Raw genomic sequence first — 22,739 nt, 5'->3', positions numbered from 1 at the left:
GCACACTTGGCCCGTATTCGAGAGGTCCAAGGTCGAGTCCTGGAGAGGGCATTGCTCATTTTTCACACCTCCTGCTTAAAAATAACATAATGTCTGTACAAGTTCTTTTGCTCTTGGGAACAATTTCGCTTGTCTGATATCCGGAGATACACACGAAATTGATCACGGCAAGGGGACAAGATTGCACCTACGTTGGCAAGAGTCTTGGACACCATATAGATGACAGTACGATTTTGTTCAGTTCCACCCAAAATCCTGAAGGAGAGCACCCGGGGGGGGACGCGTCTGAGGAACATCAACCTCTCCATTGGACTTTCAGTAGCGGCATATTGTATGTCCCTATGCCGCACAGACACTATATGCATTTACAAACACCCATGCCTTCTTCGGGATTCGAACACGAGCCCTTCGGTACGACATCAGAGTCTCTAACCACTGTGCCGGTTGGGCGGCACGGAAATATTCGGTTAATCTTTGGATTATGGCAACTTGGCGAAATTTTGGCGGCCAACCTGCTACAGCAACCTGCTAGTTTTTTTTGGACGCCATTTTGTTTTCACGTAGTAAAGGCATTTTTTTTTTTTTTTTTTTACTGAAATTTTTTTTTCAACAATCTGCTAGCCGAATTGCGCTTATGCTAGAACTTTTATGGAACAAAAGTGCTTAATCATGACGAAGATTAGGGGCGAAATTGGGAGAAAGTGCAGAATCGCCCACTGCTTGCCGCGTTTTTAAGAATTGCACATACACGGTATCATCCATGTACACGTCGACCTATTTTCACTTAAAAAACATCCTAGAATTGCACAAAAACGGCATTGCGCACACTCTTGACTTTATCCGTGTACAGCCCACCAGCGCACGAGCGGTGAAGTCGCTGAACACTGGTAGTTCGGTCCGAGGTTCGAATCCCGCGTTTTCGTGGTTTTCCCCATGTGTAACGTGCATACGAGCCAGTTTCCCTTAGAAAGTCCTCCACGAAGGCATCCCTCCTCTTAGGCAGATAGCCCTCGAGGCTTTGCCATAATCACACACACACAAACACACTTATCCGTGTACACTGCTAAAGTCCTAGCTAGTAACCTTTATCGCCTTACCAAAAAGTCGCCAAACTACCTGTTACCATATTCCAAAGATGAGCCAAATATTCTTTCAGATGAAAAACAAGCAGTTGATATCAAGACAAAATATCAAACTTAAATATTTTCCTACACTTTATTTTTCTGTATCGATAGTCTTCTTAAACTATTCTATTTTTTTTTTTTTATATCCATATTCTTCCTAAATAAGCTAATTTGCAGTTATTCTATGCATTACTTTCAGGAAACATAAAAGGCCTAAATACCGGATAAATCGATACTGCGTAAGACAAAGAGGAACTATAACAGTACTTATGTCGATAACTAACTGCAGTTTTAGCTAGAGGCTTGCCTAGGGCAAATCAATAACTTAGCTGTATGATTCGCGAACTGGAGGTATGATCATAAACTTGATGGCTTAACGCAGTATTGTAAGGCACTAAAGAAAGTATATATTTTACATCAACGGACATTTATAATCTGAGGATGCTTCTTCCAAATTTGTCTTTAAACAAAAGTCAGCTAAAGAGGAATGTAAAAAAATATTAAACTTTAAAAATGATCAGCTTATGATGTGTTATATCATCGAAAGAGCATTTACATCAGAGTACAATTCAAAATGTCCTAGTCCGAAAATATTTTCAAAGTAAAAACAGTTGGATGAACATGTATTTTTTTGTTGTTACGGAAAGCGGAGAAACGTGAGATAGGTAAAAAGCCATAACAAATTATAAAAGAATTAAACTTTATCGCCCAATTCACCCCAAAATAACACAACCTAGTTTAAACTGGACACAATGAAAGGAAACTAAGAGAGGGTTTATAAATACAAATTATTTATAAGTACTTGTTCACATTGACGCGGTAGTAAAGACACAAAGCACGAGAAAAAAGGACACGAACAGCTGGAGCATATTTATTTATTATGCTTAGTGCAGCGGAAAACAAGAAATAAGAACAAAACAGATGATCGCGATGAAAAAAGGTGTTCGAAACATATCGTCAACATAGGATCAGTAGAGCTGGTCCCGTGCTTTGGTCAGCAAGATGACGAGATATTACTTGCAGGGACATGCTGGATATTTTCTAGGACATCAGATCTTTCAGGAGATGCAAGTCCTGCATCAGAGTCCGGGGTCATAATTTCGAATACCTAGTTTGATGACGACCGTAGTCTATTTTTGTTCTTATTTCTTAATTTCGGATGTACTCACCCTGTTCGTGTCCTTCCTTGTGTTTTTTGTCGTGACTACCATCTTCAGAAAAAAGCGTTTCCGACCATGCAATGGCATGTGAGGTTTCATTGTCTAGGTGTAACTCTATCTCTTTTAAAAGTCTGCAACAGATTTACTGAAAGACCCTGAATATATATATATATATATATATATATATATATATATGTGTGTGTGTGTGTGTGTAATAATGAAATTCCATAGTCAAGAATACACTTAAATTTCTAACTGCATGTTCTTTTCATTTTTTAATGACGACGGTCTCTTATTCGAAAGTACGTGGAATTAAATCCACAGCCCCGTAGTCAAGTTGTTTTTCCCGCCTTTTCTACACGTACAGTTATAGAATGTTCTGGAAATATTTAAAGCAAACTGGAATGGCTGACGAAGCTGACGTCATTTCTTGGAAGCTCCGCCTTTCCAGAGACCATAAAAGGACTCGCAAAAGAATATCGGGGGCTTTTCTTTAATGTAACGATGCAGTAAACTTCATACAAAAAGTTATTAGTAATTCTTTTTTATTTACTCCGGATAATTTTTGTAACTGCTATTTGCTCCTGAAATATAATAAATGGATCCTGTTTTTTAAACTTATCCGTCTGATAATTTAAGCTACGACTACATCTATGATTCTTCACCAATCTATTTATTCCGGACAAAAGCTGGTACATCACATATATATATATATATAAATGAAAATACTACAAATTTTTGGAAGAAAACTTCAGTGCTTCATCTTGTTTTCGTCCTCTTCATCATTTCAACAGTAAAACTACAACTTCAACTACAATTTTGTGAAAGAAACCTTCAGACATTCATTCTTTTTTCATCTTTTCCATCTTTCCAAAAGCAAAACTTAAAATTCGCAGTGGAAACATAATAGATTATTGATTCAGGAAGGAAAGAAATGTATTTAAAAATAATAAATAGAATTGAAAGTAATTATTACATTATTCAGCAATTTTAAAACTCTTATTAAGAAGTCAAGAACAAGGGCATTCTTGATCGACTTCAAAGACAATTATTTGTCTTTGAAGTCGATCAAGAATGATTGATTAAATGATTGATTTTCTATGCATTCACAGCTGAAGTAGATCGCTGAATGTGCAAACTAGTACTTAAAGTGCAATGCGATGTGGCTGCAGATACAATAGATTTAAAAAAAGCTGCTGAAATGTATTATTTACGAAATGATTAAAATGGTTTCGAATCTTTTAAACGGTAAATAATTTTCCTACCTCTTTCTAGCAAAATATATTTAAAAATCAATAAATGTTTAGCTGAAAAGCTTTAAAATACGTATCATAGTTGTTACACACATGTTATTATCTTGAGTCTAATAAAATGTTCTGCATACTTTTCTGATAAGATAATGGTAATGCACAAAGATATAAATATTACAAAGCTTAATAAATATTAATTAAATTGTAATATAAATGAAAAAAAATCTGAAAATTTTCAGATATTATATTAAGCCCAAAGGTTTTTTTTTTTTTTTTTTAAAACGTTTTGTGTGCTACCTTTATTTACTAAATATCATGTTCTGCGCACTTAAACCATAAAATTGAATTCAAAAGCAATATCACAAAATAATTTAAAGAGATCTTTAGAATGTTCGATACACAGTCTCGCGGGCTGTACATCTGTACATGAAAACGTTTTCTTTTTTCGTATAGTGTTGCCTCAAACTCATAAGGGCTTTACAAAATATGAAATAGACAATAAAAGAAATTCCAAATTTGGACTTCCAGATGCCCATATTCGGGTGGAGACTTACGTTATTCAAAATTTGATGACTGTAGGTACAGTTGTTTTATCACAATGCGAGAAACATAGATACATTTACGCAGATTCTTCATTATTTAATTTCTTTAAATATTACACAGGGTGATAATATTGAGGGTGACGAGATGACACAGGGTGACGAGATGAAAAATGAGCAATCGCCTTCGCCGGCAATCGAACCACGGACCTCTGAAATACCGGCTCAGTGTGTTGACTACTACACCTGGAAGGCACGCTAGGAAGGCGGGAGAAATGCCTTATATACTCCCCCTTTTAAAGGGTGACTGGGGTTTTTAGGGGACCCAATCGCCAAATCCTGGGTGAAAAGAATCATCATCTAACACCCTTTTTAGTTCGGGCGCCACTGTAGAGACATTAGGATTTTTTGAAAGCAGACGAGATGAAAAATGAGCAACACCTTCCAGGAATAGAACTACGGACCTCTGGAATACGCGCCCAACATGCAGACCACTACTCTACGAAGTCACGCTAAGAAGGCGGGAGAAATGCCTTATATACTAGCCCTTTTAAACGGCGACTTCGGTTTTTAGAGGACCCAATCGCCAAATCCTGGGTGTGGAGAATCATCATCCACTCCCCTTTTAGTTCGGGCGTCACTGAGAGGCGTCAGGAAAGATAACATCTTAGCCGGGAATCGAACCACGGACCTTTGGAATACGCGCCGCATGTAGACCACTACACCACGAAGGCACGCTAAGAAGGATGGGGAAATACCTTATACGGTAATTAATTAAACTGTACGTAGACCCTTTCTTCGAGAAAAATTCCAATTAATCGAATTTTTGATTATTCGAATAGGGTTCGTGTCCGTTCCCAATTGATTCAGATAATTGGAGTTCTACGGTACTAAAATTTCACAGCCGAACCTATGCAAAGTTACAAAAGCGAAGTTATTTTGTAATGGCTTCTGAATTCTTGTTTTCTTTTAAGAGAAGCACGTTTTATAATTTGGCTTATTTACATGCACAGCTGTCATCCTTCTCATAACTTGTTAGAATTAAAATTTCATTCAACGTAAGTATATCTTCTAGCCTGAAATGTTTCAGCGGTTTTAGTTCTTTTTAACTTTCCTATAAAAAATATATTGTTTTGATATGAGCTTAGAAACTGCTTATTCGTATTTTTAAATAAAAAAATATTATACAACATGTTTAAAAGAATTAAAAAACCATAGACTAAGAGAGCTATAAAGGGTAATAAAACTATAAAACCGCTGTCTTTTTAAATAAAAGTAACAAGGAAACAGACAAAAAGGGGGACAAATCAAATTAAAATTAGTAGAAATGGAGGAAAAAATATCTTGAGAAAATTGCAGTAATACGAATTTGCCTTTGAGATGTAAAGAAATGTGTTCCAGAAATAATTATTCACTGAATTTTTGTCTTTTTCTCATGGTTTCTACACTTTTTAAGAGATGTTTGTTTCTATACTCTGCTTTCTATTTCAAGTCTAACGCACTTTACTCCTTTTTATGGTTCGTTTTAGAGTTTTTTCAAGGCGGAAGGGAAAGTTTCCCTTCTTCTCCTATTGCATATACACAGGGCACATATTATAGTTTGCATTTATTGAAAGGTGAAATGTTAAATTCAAAAACACACATGAAATGGTTAATTACTCAAATGTTGTTTTAGATTGTTTATTTTCTTAGCTGTTCTCAAATTGTTAATAAATAAAAAAATCTACTTAATTTTCCTTCTTTAAAGAACAAATATATTTTACTTGAACTTTGTGAGGCTAATCTTTAGAATATGGTAACAGGTAGTTTGGCGACATTTTGGTAAGGCGATAAAGGTTACCAGCTAGGACTTTAGCAATAATCTGAGAAGTACACAGTTCGAATCACAGATTATTTTGTCTCAGAGAAATGAGAGATCATGAGACATGTCATGCGACATTTTCCGGAAAATTCCGATCGTGATTTTAGCTAATAAGCATTTGGAAACAATTTTGCTGCTAAAGTGCAGAATCGCCTAATTATTTGTTTGGCGCTTTTTACAAGAGTAAGAAGAATTGGATTTTTGTCAATTTTCTTTGACTTCTTAAGTGAAAATAGGTCGATGTGTACATAGATAAAGTGAAGACTGTGCGCAATGCCATTTTTGTGCAATTCTGGGATGCTTTTTAAGTGAAAATAGGTCGACGTGTACATGGATACCGTGTATGTGGAATTCTTAAAAACGTGGCAAGCAGTTTGCGATTCTGCACTTTCTCGCAATTTCGCACCTAATCTTCGTCATGATTAAGCATTTTTGTTCCATAAAAGTTCTAGTATAAGCGTAATTCGGCTAGCAGATTGTTGGAAAAAAAATGTTGAGTAAAAAAAAAGGTTAATCTTTGGAATATGGTAACAGGTAGTTTGGCGATATTTTGGTAAGGCGATAAAGGTTACTAGCTAGGACTTTAGCAGTGTACATGGATAAAGTCAAGAGTGTGCGCAATGCCATTTTTGTGCAATTCTAGGATTTTTTTTAAGTGAAAATAGGTCGACGTGTACATGGATACCATGTATGTGCAATTCTTAAAAACGCGGCAAGCAGTTTGCGATTCTGCACTTTCTCCCAATTTCGCACCTAATCTTCGTCATGATTAAGCACTTTTGTACCATAAAAGTTCTAGCATAACTGTAATTCGGCTAGCAGATTGTTGGAAAAAAAAACATGCCTTTACTTCGTGAAAACAAAATGGCCCCAAACAAAAACTAGCAGGTTGATGTAGCAGGGTTGGTCGCAAAATTTTCGCCAAAAAATCGCCAAGTTACCATAATCCAAAGATTAACCAAAAAAAAAAGCCTTTACTTCGTGAAAACAAAATGGCATCCAAAACAAAACTAGCAGGTTGCTGTGGCAGGGTTGGTCGCCACATTTTCGCCAAAAAATCACCAAGTTACCATAATGTAAAGATTCACCCTTTGTAAAAGTCACGCCAGTTTCCTTTGCCATGTCTACTGATTTCCTTAGCCATTGGTACATTCCACATAAACTATATTCATTGTAATTAGCTGTTTACATCTCTTAATTTCCTTAGTCACATTACCTCTCCAATATAATCAAAATTATCTGATATTAATTATATATCAGAATATTAAACTCAAATATTAATTATATGTCCCAATATTAAGCTCCAATTCGTTTCATATATTAATTATCAAATATTAATAATACATCCCAATATTAATCTCGGGTAATAACTATATATCCCATTATTAATCTCCAATATCATCCAATATATTCATTCTTTTTTCATAGAACGAAATGTCTGTTCCTGTATTACTTAAAACAGAAAGAGAATTTACCCACTATTTGACATGATACTAGTGTAACCAGCTGCTAAAGGTTCGGGCATGGGTATCGAAAAAGGCATGGGTGTTTGTACGTGTATGATGTCTTTGGGGCATGGAAGCACCTAGCATACTGTCTAGCCGAAAATGTCTCGAGAGGTTGGTGGTAGCGGAAGCGTAAGGGAGATCACCCAGTTCGCTCCTTGAGCGGTTCTTCTTCGAAATGAGACGGAGCTGAACCAATTCACATTGCTATATATAAGACACCCAAGCCAACGACAGGCTCAACACTTGCGCTCTTGATTATGATAAAAGTCGTGAAATTGATCTTATGTCTCTATAATCTTTATAAGATAAGTAAGATAAGTCATAACAGAAACAGAATTTAGTGTATGGGGTTTTACTTGATCCGGAACAAATAGCTTCATCAGACTCGAAGCGAATTATTGCTAGGTCTGAAGTAATTGCAAGTCGTGAAAAGGTTAAATGCTTTTCCATTTAAACAGTGTCTAGAATATAAACGTACTTCCTTGCGTTAACATTATCAGTCACAGTTCGTAGTAATATAACTAAACAGCAAGAGTCAAATTCAAGATAAAACATGGACTAATAGTGAAAGACTACACAGTTGAAATCTGAGTCAGTAGTTCTAAACGTAATGTCAAAATCAATTTGTTGGCAGTGAAATAAAGCAAAGCCAAATACTAATTCAGAAGTCAAACAACAAAAATCAGCGTTATATTTTCAAGTTTTCGCAGGACTAGTTTCGATGGTTTTACGGAACTACCATCCTCAGCTGCAAAAGCGCTAATGAACGAGATAGGAAATAATGACTAGATAAGATAAGAAAGCCTGGACAGGAATAAGCAAGTGGCGCCATCTGTTGATGAAACCAGAACTAAAACATAATTTCTTTAAAGGCCGAAGGCAAAGACGGATTGGAATTAGGATCGTTAACTAGAACAAAGATTTTTTTGAATGTGAAATGCCTCTAGAAAATCCAATTCTCCAATGGAAGATGTTTTTTGAAAATAATTATAACTATTAATTTTTGAAAATAATTATATTAAAGCCAAATAATTATAACTATTCCTAGCTGTGAGGAACTAAATGTAGCGTGCACGCGCAGCCATAAACATCCTTTGTCTTAAAATCCAGAAAAATTATTTTAAATGCTACCTAGCTCATTTTCATTCCGGTCAGGAAAACGGAAAGGAGAATTTATAGTAAAAATCCAAATTATAATAACAGGTTAATTTAAATAACAACGCTACAAGTAATAACTAAATTTTTATCATAAGTGATAATTTGTTATTTTTAATTTAATCTTTATCATAATTCGTTTTTAAAATGTAATTATCGATGAGCTACTTCAAATACTTAAAGTTATGTGAAAAAAAAAAAAACTGTCGCTTTTTATAAAAGCTAATTTGCTTGTTATTGTCCCCTCAACTGCATGAATGAGAGCGAGATAAATTTAACATATTACACGCTCTCTGGCAGCTCTGTCGAGCATGAGAAGATAACAAAACTCATTAATTAGCTCAACACACACAAACACACACACACAAAAAAAAAAAAAAAAATGATTAAAATAAATTTTACTGTAAACGGAAATTTAACTTCGCAAACGGTGTCCGATTTTCTGCTTAAAATAAATAACGTTGTTATGGATGCAGACACATAAAAATCTTGGCTCAAAGTGTTACATGCGCAGAGAAAACTAAAACTAAATGTTAGAATACACGTTATTTAGTTAGCACTTCGTAAATAACGAACCAGCAATAAAATTTGTAAACTTCAGACTTTGTTTATCAATCAGTTTAAAACTCGAAACCAAAGCATAAAAACTAAATTCCGAAATATTTCGAAACTCGACTATTTTAAGAGAATTAATATCAAAATATCAGAGAAATTCGAAATAAATTTTACTGCTCATACATACACATACATAGTTATAATTAAAGTAAATTCTTGACCTGATTTTGGTGGGATATTTTATTACTTATTTTCTTATAAAGTAAAATTAAGCATTGTTTCATACAAAGTAAAAACTAAATTGCCCATAAATTATGAATTCTCTACACAGGAAACAACCCCGAAACTGCCTGAGTGATTTATAAATACAAAATAATAATAATAGTAATAATAACAGCAAATTGAATAGGACAGGATCTGTAAACAAAGATGTTCATTTTTTTTATATGTGCAACTTACTGATGCAATAAAGATACTACGTGTAGATATTATATTATTCCATCATATTGGCATTAATTCGAAATTCAGACAATAGCTGAAAAATAATATAAAACTTGCCTGGCAAATATGCGATAAAGCCTCGCCCCGAGTTTTGGAAAATGAAAAGAAAACTTATTTTAAATTAGAATCAAAACCGGTAGCACAACTCAAGTTCATTATTAAAACCGTAATTGTGACATTGAATTCAAGCAAATTATTGAATAGTTGCCAGAAAAAATAACGAATCTGACAGCACGAAAGAAAAATATTCTGAGATATGTGTAACATTTCTGCACATTATTATTAAATTTTGATTTTCTTGTATGTTCCACATTAGCTGATTCAGTATACTTTATAATTTTTGAGAAAGAATTAAGGAACAATTAATTTAAACAATTCATAGATGTTTACTGATAGAAGGTTAAATCTGATTTGCTTTGGAAATTTTTTGCCATTAAGGGGACTCATACACCTTAAAACCCATAACATCTTCGAATACGTGACTTTTGCAAGAATTGAGATTACTTATTTATTTTAAAAGCAATTACTTCCAACTTTTTACAGATGACTACATAAAAATTCGCCAAATTGTACCAAAGTGGTTCTACAGGTTGCGTTAATATGTAAGTACCGAATAAATTCGCCAACATGGGTTCGATTCCGGACGGATTCACGGGCATTTTCATGGCTTTCTCCATGTGTAATTCGTATACGAGCCGGTTTCCCTTGGAAAATCCACCACGAAGTCATTCCTAATCTTAGATAGCCCTAATATGCTGTGTCATACTCAATTAAACTAAAACTAATAAATCTGGAAATACATATGTCTTTTGCTTATTGTGAAGATAAGACATTATGTCTTATCTTCACAACAATGAAAAGTGACAGGAGCAAGAAAGCCTATTGCTCCCCTGATGTGAGAAGCTAATCTACTTATCATGTCGAAGATCTCTAAGGAAAACCGTGGCTACGATTTCTTAAAACAAGGGTTGGAATTTGAATAATCAAAGTTTGCTCATCTTGATTTTAAATAAAAATTAACTACGCAAACTGTTTTTCTTTACTATAAATAGAAAAGTTGTGTTGATACTTCCTTATTAAGTTTTGAATGGTTCACCAAACTTCAGAAATAACAATCATAATTTAAAAAACTGAGCAATAATTATAAGTTAAAAAAACGAAGAAACTTACTTTAACTAACTCCACGTATGTATAATTCATTCTGCACGGATATGCATTTCTAAAAAAATATTAATGATAAATGACTTGAATCATATAATAACTAATGATATATAAATATCGTGCTCTAAAATTAAGATTATATAATTTTTCGGTAAAAGTATAGTTTAGGGTACCCCTTGGCGAAACTTGGCGATTTTTGGCGGTACACGGATACCGATTTTGTGCAATTCTTTGACTCGTTATTTTGGCTTGCGAAGCGTCGATTTTTGCGGCAAAAATCACCGCTATACAAAGCCAAAATAACAAGATAAACAGTTGCAGGAACTCGGTATCCATGTACACATCGACTTATTTTCATTGGAAAAAAAAAAAAAAAAAAAAAAAAAAAAAACCCCTCGAATTGCACAAAAATGGCATTGCGCACTCCTTTGACTTTATCCATGTACACGTCGACCTATTTTCACTTAAAAAAAATCCCAGAATAGCACAAACTTGCATTGCGCACTCCCTTTACTTTGTCCATGTACACATCGATATATTTTCACTTAAAAAGTCAAAGAAGCACCAAATTCTACAATATAGGCAAACAAAAAATACATAACCTTAATAAAATACATTTTAAAAATCAAACAATAAAATAACATAAAAAAGGAAAAACATGGTTTACATTTAAGCACTACCAAAAGCAAATATTCACTTACCATAATTTTCGAGTTCGACCCAGAGTCAAGTAAAAATCAAAATATCAATCATACTCAAATGACTTTTTTCAAACCAGGTACTCTTTCTGATCGAACGCTTCACATAGTAACCATCTGAACCTTTCTTCCTACAAACTCATTAAAATCCATCTAAACGGTCTTAACACACGCCACAAAAACGCTTACAAAACATTCCATGATTCAAAATTTCCCAGAATCATGCACCCAATTACGTCACAATAGGGTTTCCATAACATTCAACTACTCAGGCTACCATAAATGAAACAACAACTTGGCGATAAATCAAACAACAACTTCGCCATAATACAAGGAGTACCTTAAAGTCTATTCTACCCAATTTTTCCGAAATCAGCTTAAAGCTTATGAGACTATTAATTCTCACAAAAGAAAATCATTTGTAATATGTCTAATCTAAGGGGGAAATCTTCATCAAATCTTTCATATAAAAATACTTTTTGCTTAAATTTTATTGCACTGGTCATTTTTCTTCTTGGACAAATATTATACTCGAAATCCCTTGAGAAAACAAAGAGCAAAAGCACTTCCATTTGGGAAATAAATAAATCCATACAGAAGAAACATCTTACCTCTGTCACAGACAAGAGTAACATCGTAACTTATCTTCACAACAATGAAAAGTGACAGTAGCAAGGAAAGCCTATTGCTCCCATGATGTGAGAAGCTAATCTACTTATCATGTCGAAGATCTCTAAGGAAAACCGTGGCTACGATTCCCTTAGAGAAAATCTCTATAAAAAGAAAATGCCCGCTTAATGAAATGAATATGTATATCAAAACATGGAAAACGTGCATATTGAAAAATACATTCCTCGCTTTTAACATAAAAGCTAATAGTTTTATTTTATGCCATTTAAGGTGAATCTTTACATTATGGTAACTAGCGATGTTTTGGCGAAAATTTGGCAACCATTTCTGCTACAGCAACCTGCTAGTTTTGTTTTGGACGCCATTTTGTTTTCATGAAGTAAAGGCATGTTCTTTTTTTTTACTCAACATTTTTTCCAACAATCTGCTAGCCGAATTACGCTTATACTAGAACTTTTATTGAACAAAAATACTTAATCATGACGAAGATTAGGTGCGAAATTGGGAGAAAGTGCAGAATCGCAAACTGCTTCCCGCGTTTTTAAGAATTGCACATACACGGCATCCATGTACACGTCCACCTAGTTTCACGTAGAAAAACATGCCAGAATTGCACAAAAATGGCATTGCGCACACTATTGATTTTATCTATGTACACATCGACCTATTTTCACTTAAAAAGTCAAAGAAAATTGACAAAAATCCAATTCTTCTTACTCTTGTAAAATGCGCCAAACAAATAAGTGGGCGATTATGCACTTTAACAGCGAAATTGTTTCTAAGTGCTTATTAGCTAAAATCACGATCGGAATTTTCCGGAAAATGTCACACGACATGTCTCATGATCTCTCATTTCTCTGAGACAAAATAATCTGTCATTCGAAATGTGTACTTCTCAGATTATTGCTAAAGTCCTAACTAGTAACTTTTATCGCCTTACCAAAATGTCGCCAAACTACCTGTTACCATATTTTAAAGATTAGCCCCTCGCTTTTAACGTAAAAGCTAATTGTTTTATTGTATGCCCTTTAAATTTGTTTCTGTGCGTACAAATTACAAAAAATGACATGAAAATCTCTAAATCTCTGACATGAAATCCAAAAGAAACAAACCGAAAAGGTTTCTTTATTTGTAATTTGAAGAATACAGAATATTTTAACTGAAGGAGAAGATGAAACTGGTAAAAAAATATTAAAATTCGCAATACAATAAATTCTTTTAACTGTGGATAGTACTTATTTTGTTGGGTAAAATCTTAGTATACTTTGCAGCCTTGGCGCGATTTTGAAATTATCGCCAACACCAAAAATGATCCAAAGAACTTCTATATATATACTATACACTATGTATACACTATATATATATAGTATATAACTATGTATATACACTATATATATATAGTATATAACTATGTATATACACTATATATATAGTATATACACTATATATATAGTATATACTATGTATAACCATATATATTCTTTGAATGACCTGTTTACTACGCATCGTATATGTCGCGTTTTTACTGCTCATCATAAAGTCGCCAAAAGTAGCCAAATCTCGTGTGCACCGGATACTAGGATTAAACCTTTTGTTGTTACTTATTACCTCGTGTAAATATGCAACTTACATCTAATATCGCGTTCGCATTATTCTAAAACTCAATATTCAAATCAAATAATAAAAGAAATTTCGCTTACCTTTCAGACGCAGCAGATTCTCACATTCTGTCATTTTATCCAAATTTTATTGACGACACAAAAAATACATTTACAATAAGAGAAACACATATGATTTTACTTTGACTTTCGCAACTTAATGTACTTTCGATTTACATCTCTCATAGTCAGCAATGTTCTGAACTCCTCGAAAGAATTCAGGCGCACACAGCGTCATCTGGTGCAATACAGTTTCTACACCCTGTCTTACTTATCCTCATTTGTGGGCTTTTATATCTACAATAAGCAAGGAAGAAGAAAGGAAAGCCTATCGTTGGCTAAGGCTTTGGCCACCTAGTAGGTTACAGTACGTCTTTGTCTAACTTCATTTACCATGGTCAGGAGAAGACAAGGTTAGGTTCTTTCCAATTCAGATGTCACAGAATTGCGAGAAACGAAGACACAGAAGGAGTAACTGCTTTAGCAGTCTAGGAGACAGTGACGTTACACTGGAGTAAACCTTATACTACAAACTTCTTGGAAGAGAATCCAAGGATTTCGCAATCTCCTTTTTATTAACACCAGACTCTCGAGGGCACGCACTTTCAGTTCGAAAATCATATAAAGTCTATCTATCTAAGATCAAAGCATTCTGAACTGCGACTATTTCTTTTTTCGCAAATGGCTAGATGGCTTGCCTATAATTCAAGCATACAACAATATGTCTTGCTACCACCTATACGCAATATGTCCAATTTTGGCTTACCAGCGAAGGCAGACTTCTAACTGCCAAATCATAGATAGACAATGGGCATGTGCCATCAATGCAAAGCTATTTATATACTAAAATGAATAAGTATTGTTGCTTGCATACGGGTTCGCAATGGATTAAATGTACACAGAAACTATGACAACTTAATAGAATTTATCCCCCCAAAAAAACACATTACAATTCTAGACCATTCCACAAAAATACTCGTACAACTGTTCTTAGCATTCAGTAGTTACATATAACGACCGGATACGGTTACATTTACATAACGAGATCTATTACAATGGTACTATTCGGTTTCGAGGGCCGTAAAAAAACGCCAAACTATTGTTGAAGCCAATGCTGCCAAAAATAATAGCGGCAACCCTAATCTAATAATTGCAGCAAGAAAGGAAGTATAATAGTAAATAACTCGCTAAGATTGCTGCTTTAATTTAGATGAAAGGTTAATTTCATATAATACATTTTTATTATTATAATTTATATGAAAAAAACTAAACATGACTGAATGGAAGCATAAGAGTCAATAACTATTTCAGATCATTATTCTAATTTATATAAAAATTGCTAAACATAACTAAATGGATGCCTACATCGCTATTTCGCTACCGACTTATCGCTAAAGCATAATTTCATCTCGTAGGTAGTTCAAATGTAATTTTCTATAATGAATGATGCCTTTTCTTGGAAAATTTTCTCGGTAAAGTGCAGAATCGCTCACTTATTTGTTTGCCGCTTTTTACAAGGGTAAAAACAATTGGATTTTCGTCAATTTTCTTTTACTTTTCAAGTGAAAATAGATCGATGTGTACATAGATAAAGTCAAGGGTGTGCGCAGTGCCATTTTTGTGCAACTCTAGGATTTTTTTTTAAGTGAAAATAGGTCGATGTGCACATGAATACCGAATACATGCAATTCTTAAAAACCCGTCAAGAAGTGGGTGATTCTGCACTTTACACAAAATTCTATTGCCGACTTTTCGTCATTGGAAATTCCCAAATTGTTAAATCCATAGGATAGTAAAAAAGGATTTAAAATCAAAAAAGGTTTTAAAAATCGAACTAGTATTTCAATGACGTCTTAAGAAATATAGGACTATATAAACTTACGCAATCTGAAATCAGCGCGTGCGCTAGATTTGGCGCGCTGTTAAATGGGCGCGTTTGCTAGATTTGGCGCTTTTGCGCCTACATTTTAGCTGTAATTTTTTACTGTTCTCAAAACGGAATAGTATCATTACAATTATTCAATTATAGTACTAATTTCAATTTTGCAGGGACCTGATCAAAGTGTCGCCATATGGTCACTAAAGCGGCGCTGGTGATTCCTCGCCAAATTAGGCGACAAACATTAGTCTCCCAGTCTTTCGCCAGATTGGCAATATCTCACTACTCTAGCGAGGTAGCCATTAAATCAATATATACTTGTTCCTGTAACCATTTTTTTCCTGCCAAGGATTTTTACCAGATAGTTCAATTTTATGCCCTAAGGCCATTCGTGGTAATTAAGTCAATTAGCTTTTAGGAATTCGCTTTTTCAAGCATTTCATGTTACACTGTACTACAGCTACTACAGTTTCACATATAATTTCACTAAAATTATTTACATATATACAAAATTCATAGCAGTACTTTCAGTACAATATTTTTGTCAGACAACAGTTTCACACTTTAGATATTATAGGACTAAAACCGTTATAAATGTACACACGTTATACTAATAAAGTTATTATAAAGTTCTGCAGCTGTAACTGATACAAAAAAGTAAGCATTTATGCAGGACTAGCTGTCATTAGCCTTCGTAAAGTACACAGATAATACATGAAATACTTTGGTTGACGAAAAACTTACACTGCCTTCTTATACGTTCTTTTCTGTAAAGTGTTTCTTTAAAAGCATTTAAACTAGCACAGAAAAATCAATGCCAATCCAAGTATCTATATATTATTAACTTTTTTGCTTTTCTTTAGTTACAAACGTGAGCTATTACAAAACTAGTAACGGAAACAGAAAGTTTAGGTTAGGTTAATTAATTAGGATTACTGCAAAGAACACGAGAGCTATCGGCTTAAGGGCAGGGATACCTTTGTGAAGAACTTTCTAACGGAAACTAGATCTTATACACATTACATATGGGAAAAACCACAAAAGCGCCCACGAAAGAAGCCTGTTCGCTGGGATTCGAACCCCCCGTCCAAACTACCAGTGTTCACTATTTTACCGCTCGGCCACTGGTGTGCGCCCCCGCTAAATAATTAATGCAAAACATGTCGAGGGTTATCTGCCAGGTGGGTTTGGTTTGTTTTACTGAATTATGGGAAAGAACGCGAGGGTTATCTACCTAAAGGGTTTGGTTTTGGTTTGGTTTGGTTTATTTAATTATGACAAAGCACATTAGGGCTATCTGCCTAAGGGGAGGGATGCCTTCGCGGAGGACTTTCTAAGGGAAACTGGCTTGTATACACGTTACACATAGGGAAAACCACGAAAACGTCCATGCAGACAGCCCGTTCGCGGGATACGAACCTCGGACCGAACTACCAGTGTTCACCATGAAAGCATAGTACATTCTTAAATTAATGTCTTTTCACAAATTTATTGTCTTTATTTATTGGTTTTTTTACAAAATTTTAAACGATATTAAAATATTTATGCCTTCAAAAAAAAAAAAAAAAAATTCTTAGAATTAACATTTGTTAAAATTTTTTATGTGTATATACTGTATGTTGTCGCCAATAAAATCTGCTTGGCGAGATTTGCGCCGGTAAAACGGAAAAAGTACCTGAAATTCTATGGGCAATGTTACGGAAATAGGAATATATATACACAACATATTCCTTTTATATTCACAGGATACACAGAATTTTGAAATTAAAAGTGCTAAATACAAAAGAAAGAATAAAAATATAAAGTGTAAAACGCAACTTTAGTTACTTCAAAGTATGTTCGAAAATAGAAGAAAAGGGCGATATATTTACGTCATGCATCTTCAAAATAAATTTTAATAAACGATAAAACACCTTCTTTTTGAGTTAATTTCAATATAAAAGAGATTTCTTATATCAAGGAAGAATGGGAGTTTTTTAAGCAGTAAAAATAATATTTTCAGTTGCTTAGACGAAAAGGTACGTGAAAAAGCATATTCACATTCGCATATTCACATAAAGAAGGCCATATCGGATGGAACCTTGGAAGCCGCAAAGAGTAAGCAGATACTTTCAATTTACTTTAAATACGTGTACTTTATTAGGGGCATTAAATTCAATTAACGTCACAATTACCTTGACTAACGTTGTTTCGAGTAACAGTCAAATAGCTCGTTGCTGGAAATGCGAAAGTAAACGGAAGTTTGAGCCAGTTCGGAAAGTGATGGTTTAATCCTAGTATCCGGTGCACACGGGATTTGGCTGCTTCTGGCGACTTTATGATGAGCAGTAAAAACGGGACATAAGCGATGAGTAGTAAACGGGTCATTCAAAAAATATATATAGTTATATATAGTATATATTATGTATTTGGCTCTAGTGTATAGTATATAGACGTTCTTTGGATCATTTTTGGTGTTGGCGATAATTTTCAAAATCGCGCCAAGGCTGCACCGTATACTAGGATTTTACCAAAGTGACTTCAACAACAGTATTTGATATTACTTACTTATCAATTTATTAGAATTTTCTGTTTCTTTAGAAATAAACATTTCTGAATGCATGATTCGAAGCACTAGATAGTTAGTAGTTTGCCCAAAAATCTGGGATTGGATTGGATTGAATTATTTAATTACGGCAAAGCACACAAGGGCTATCTGCCTAAAGGGAGGGATGACTTCGCAGAGGACTTTCTAAGGGAAACTGTTTCGTATACACGTTACACATGGGGTTGTGTGGTGTAGTGTGGTGTATTTAATTACGGCAAAGCACACGAGGGCTATCTGCCTAAGGGGAGAGATGCCTTCGTGGAGGACTTTCTAAGGGAAACTGGCTCGTATACACGTTACACATGGGGAAAACCACGAAAACGCCCATGCAGCCAGCCCGTTCGCGGGATTCGAACCTCGGACCGAACTACCAGTGTTCAGCGTCTTTACCGCTCGGCCGCTAGTGGGCCCCCCAAAAAATCTGGAGAGGAATCCCAAAAAATATGAATAAATAAAACTAATTTGGCATTGCCAACTAATTGTAAATTCAGAGGAACGTTCACTGATAAAGATAATCATGACTCATTTTCAGCTCAAAGAAAGCCTTTTCAAATGCCATAAAGATAGTTTTAAAAAAACTCTTGTGGGAATTAACAGTAATGGGCCACACTGGATGTACGAGGTAGCAGCAAGACGAGTTTTGCTGAAAGGTTTTGTCTAACATAATTCAGAATAGCTCAAGAAAGAGCAAAAACGAAATTCATTATTTGTGTTTCATTCAATATGCTTGCATTGTTTTGTGATCCTGAACTCTCTCTATTGTGTCTAAAATAATGTAACAAAAAGAAGGTACTTTTCCGTTTCGCCGGCGCTAATCTCCCCAAGCAGACTTTATTGGTGACAACACACAGTATACACATAAAAATGTAGACAAATGTTAGTTCCAAGAAATTTTATTTTAATTTTTTATTTATATTTTTAATGTCGTTTAAAATTTTGTTAATGTTTAATATTAAAAATATTTTTAAAAAATTTATTAAAAAGTTTAAAATTTTTATATGTCAATAAATAAAGACAATAAATTTTTAAAAAGACAATTTAAGAATTTACTATGCTTCCATGGTAAAACATCCTGATTCGCCGGTTCATATCACGTGTCCCCAAGTGATTTCATCTCACGTAAACTACGCTACAAAAATCTAATTCTTTCAGTAATTATCTACATTAATTTAAAGTTAAATCTTAATTTGGAATAAAAGTTTAAATGCAAGAATTATTTCAATTCTTACGATTAGCTTTCTCAGAAATTATGTAAAACCGCAGTGCTTTACTTCGCTAGTGCATTCTCATTAGAACTGATGAATTTAACCCTTGACTTTGCTTTTTCTATATTTTCGCCATCGGGTGAGCTGTGTAATTGCATCCTAACTGACCTAGTTACTGCCCGCAAATGGCCTAGGGCATAAAATTGAACTATCTGGTAAAAATTCTATATAACTGTATGCCAGTCTTGAACGAAACAATCAATCTGATAAGAAATGGCTGCAACTTGTTTTGAAAATACTAAGACATAAAAGGTTACCAGCGAGGATATTCCTTTCGGCATCGGTTGTACCATTATTGGCGACTTTATAGCCTGCACCGGCAAAACGGAAAAGTACCCAAAGGAATTCGAAAAGCCTAATTTTATCAGGTAACAGATTTGTATTTATCTTGGTAAGTGTCCGTAATACAGTTTGAAGAGACCGTAGAGAAGACATCTCTAGGCTAAGACGATAGGTTTGCCTTTCACTCTTGACCCTCCAATGAAGGCAGTTGGTAAAGACGTAGAGAACAAATAAGTTTAGATGCAAGAAAGTCTGAAAAAAAAAAAAAAAAAAAAAAAAAAAAAAAAAAAAAAACTCCTTTACGAATTACTCCGAAGTTGAACACTGGACCTTAGAATAATCCAACTCGATGTGCCGGTCGTTTAACCACAAAAGAGCACAGAAATAATGCTTTATTTACTTAAAGTATGGAGGCCCACCAGCGGCCGAGCGGTAAAGTCGCTAAACACTGGTAGTTCGGTCCGAGGTTCGAATCCCGCGAACGGGCTGGCTGCATGGTCTTTTTCGTGGTTTTCCCCATGTGTAACGTGTATACGAGCCAGTTTCCCTTAGAAAGTCCTCCACGAAGGCATTCCTCCTCTTAGGCAGATAGCCCTCGAGGCTTTGCCATAATCACACACACACAATACTTAAAGTATGGTTTGGCTTATTTGATTGCAACAAAGCACCTCGAGGCATAAAATTGAACTTCGTGAAGCACTTTCTAAGGGAAAATGTCTGGTATACAAGTTGCAAATGGGAAAAACCACGAAAATGCCCATACAGCAATCCCGTTCTCGGGATTTGAACCTGACCGAACTACCAGTGTTCAGCGACTTAGGCAGCTGGTGGGCCAGTTAATTATTGAAAGAACCATATACATTGTTAGAATAGTTACAGGATTTGAGTTACTAATATTAGTGATTTCATACATCGCAATCAGGAAAGATATTTATGCCTAAATTATACTTTCTTGATTTGTTTAGAAAATGGGTCATTTTATTTGTTGTATACAGAAAACAATGATATTGTGCGTCAATCACCAACGCAGCCACCTAGCTTTAACAATACTCAAAAGCGAAATAAAACTGCCTCTCACTATTTATGTTTATACCCTTTCTGTTCTTCTTTTGGCTTCCTGTCATTTTCGAGGACAATGTTCACGTAAAATGTCATTTTCACCAACTCGCGCTGGATATGAAGGAGACATTAATTTGCAAGGCTTGTAGTTTGAATAAACTTGTCATTATAGAGCGGAAATATAGTTGTCAGAAAGCCGCAAGTATCTTATGGATGTTTTATTTAAGTGATGCAATTGTTTGTGGAAATTTAAGACAATAACCTGTCTTTATTACTTTGTTAAATCAGAACAGGTAATAGTTATTAATATATTTGTATTCCAAGTGTAAAATAATATAATTAAACTTATATATGTTAGGGTGAAACACCGAAATCTGGAGAATATTGACTTTCACCGGTGAATGTTAACATTCACATAGTCGCCTGGTGTATGTCCGAAATATTTTCCAAATACTCTTATTTCTGACTTACCCCGGTCAATGTCAACATTCACCATGTACTATATAGTATATATATATCGTGTGATACATATATGTTACGGTGAAACACCGAAATTTGGTGAATGTAGGTCAACATTCACATAGTCGCTTGCTGTATGTCCGAAATATTTTCCAAATACTCTTATTTCTGACTTACACAGGTCAATGTCGACATTCATCATGTACTAATGGTGAATGTTGAACATATAAGAATATTACATTTTCTTCTCTGTAATTAAGTCGCGATAAAATGCACTTGAGACTTTAAATAAGAACTTATGAACGTAATAACTTAAAACACAGTACATTCAAAATTAGAAAGGAAAATAATAGGAGTTAAAAACTTGCTTAACTATACAATACGTTCTAAATGAGAAAATAGGATAATAGTAATAAAAAACTTACTAAATTATGTGATTCAAATCTTATTTATTGCAACAACTTAAACTATTATGACACTTTGTGACTTCTCTTTTTGACGTACACCAGAGCATATCTGTGATTGTCGAAGTACACCGGTGAGGTCCGAATGTACAAGAATGTAATGCAATATTCGATCTTTCACCGACGTATTTGGTGAATGTCGACATTCTCCGGTGAAAGTCGACATTCTCCAATTTCGGTCTTACACGGTAACATATACACTCGATGTGCCCAAAAGAAATTGTGTGCTTTGTGACTTTAATGACTATTTTCCACAAAAAATCTGAATACTTATTTAGTCTGTGATCTGTAATTAAAACAAATCTGATATGATATATGACACGTCATTTTTAAGCAATTCTAGTTGCATGTTGTCGAGGAAAAAATCAACTTACAGAATTACGCTTTAAAGGGTAAGACTTTAAAGGCTACTAATTCTATTTAAGTCAAATCATACATTTCACTTAAATAGAATTAGTAGTTATTAGCATTAAATTCAATTCATTGTGATGATTACTGTGATTGCTTTAAAAGAAACTACGTGAATGAAAGTTTGGCACGTAGAACGAGATGAACAAATTAAGAATCATTTAGAAAAGGGCGTTATGAACAAAATCGCTAATTAGCGTTTTTACATATGATTGCTTGTGATGATGAGAGACATCATTATAACTTTCTATCAATAGATCGCTAAAAACGCCGAGTTAAAAGAGATATACACGGTTTATCAATACGTTATTCAGCTTTTGCGTCATTGCTCAAACAACGTCCTTTTAACTACGCCAAACATCTCGCCCATTCTTGGTAAAATGTTACAGGTACAAGCAGCAAGCCCATTTACCCACCGATATTCTTAATCAGTAACTTTCTCTGTAAACGAGGTTTCCTAACCCACTTTTGCTCACGAGTAAACCAGTTTTGGGTCTTGTTTCAAAATCGACGGAAAGAGTGAAATAGCACTTTCC

The 22,739-nt window shown here is 34.5% G+C and overlaps 1 protein-coding gene across 1 annotated transcript in view; it reads right to left on the bottom strand.

The window, feature by feature from the left end:
* The window catches only part of LOC118191343 (uncharacterized), a 422,216-nt gene that overhangs the window by 204,336 nt on the left and 195,141 nt on the right, over nt 1-22,739 (bottom strand). The gene's annotated exons all lie outside the window — the stretch shown is intronic.

The sequence above is a fragment of the Stegodyphus dumicola genome, chromosome 6 (genome assembly GCF_044657685.1).
Source record: "Stegodyphus dumicola isolate Sdum_Otavi_A_Nest chromosome 6, ASM4465768v1".
Taxonomy (NCBI): domain Eukaryota; kingdom Metazoa; phylum Arthropoda; class Arachnida; order Araneae; family Eresidae; genus Stegodyphus; species Stegodyphus dumicola.
Note: the sequence above shows the minus strand (reverse complement) of the source record. Positions and strands in the feature narration are given on the sequence as shown.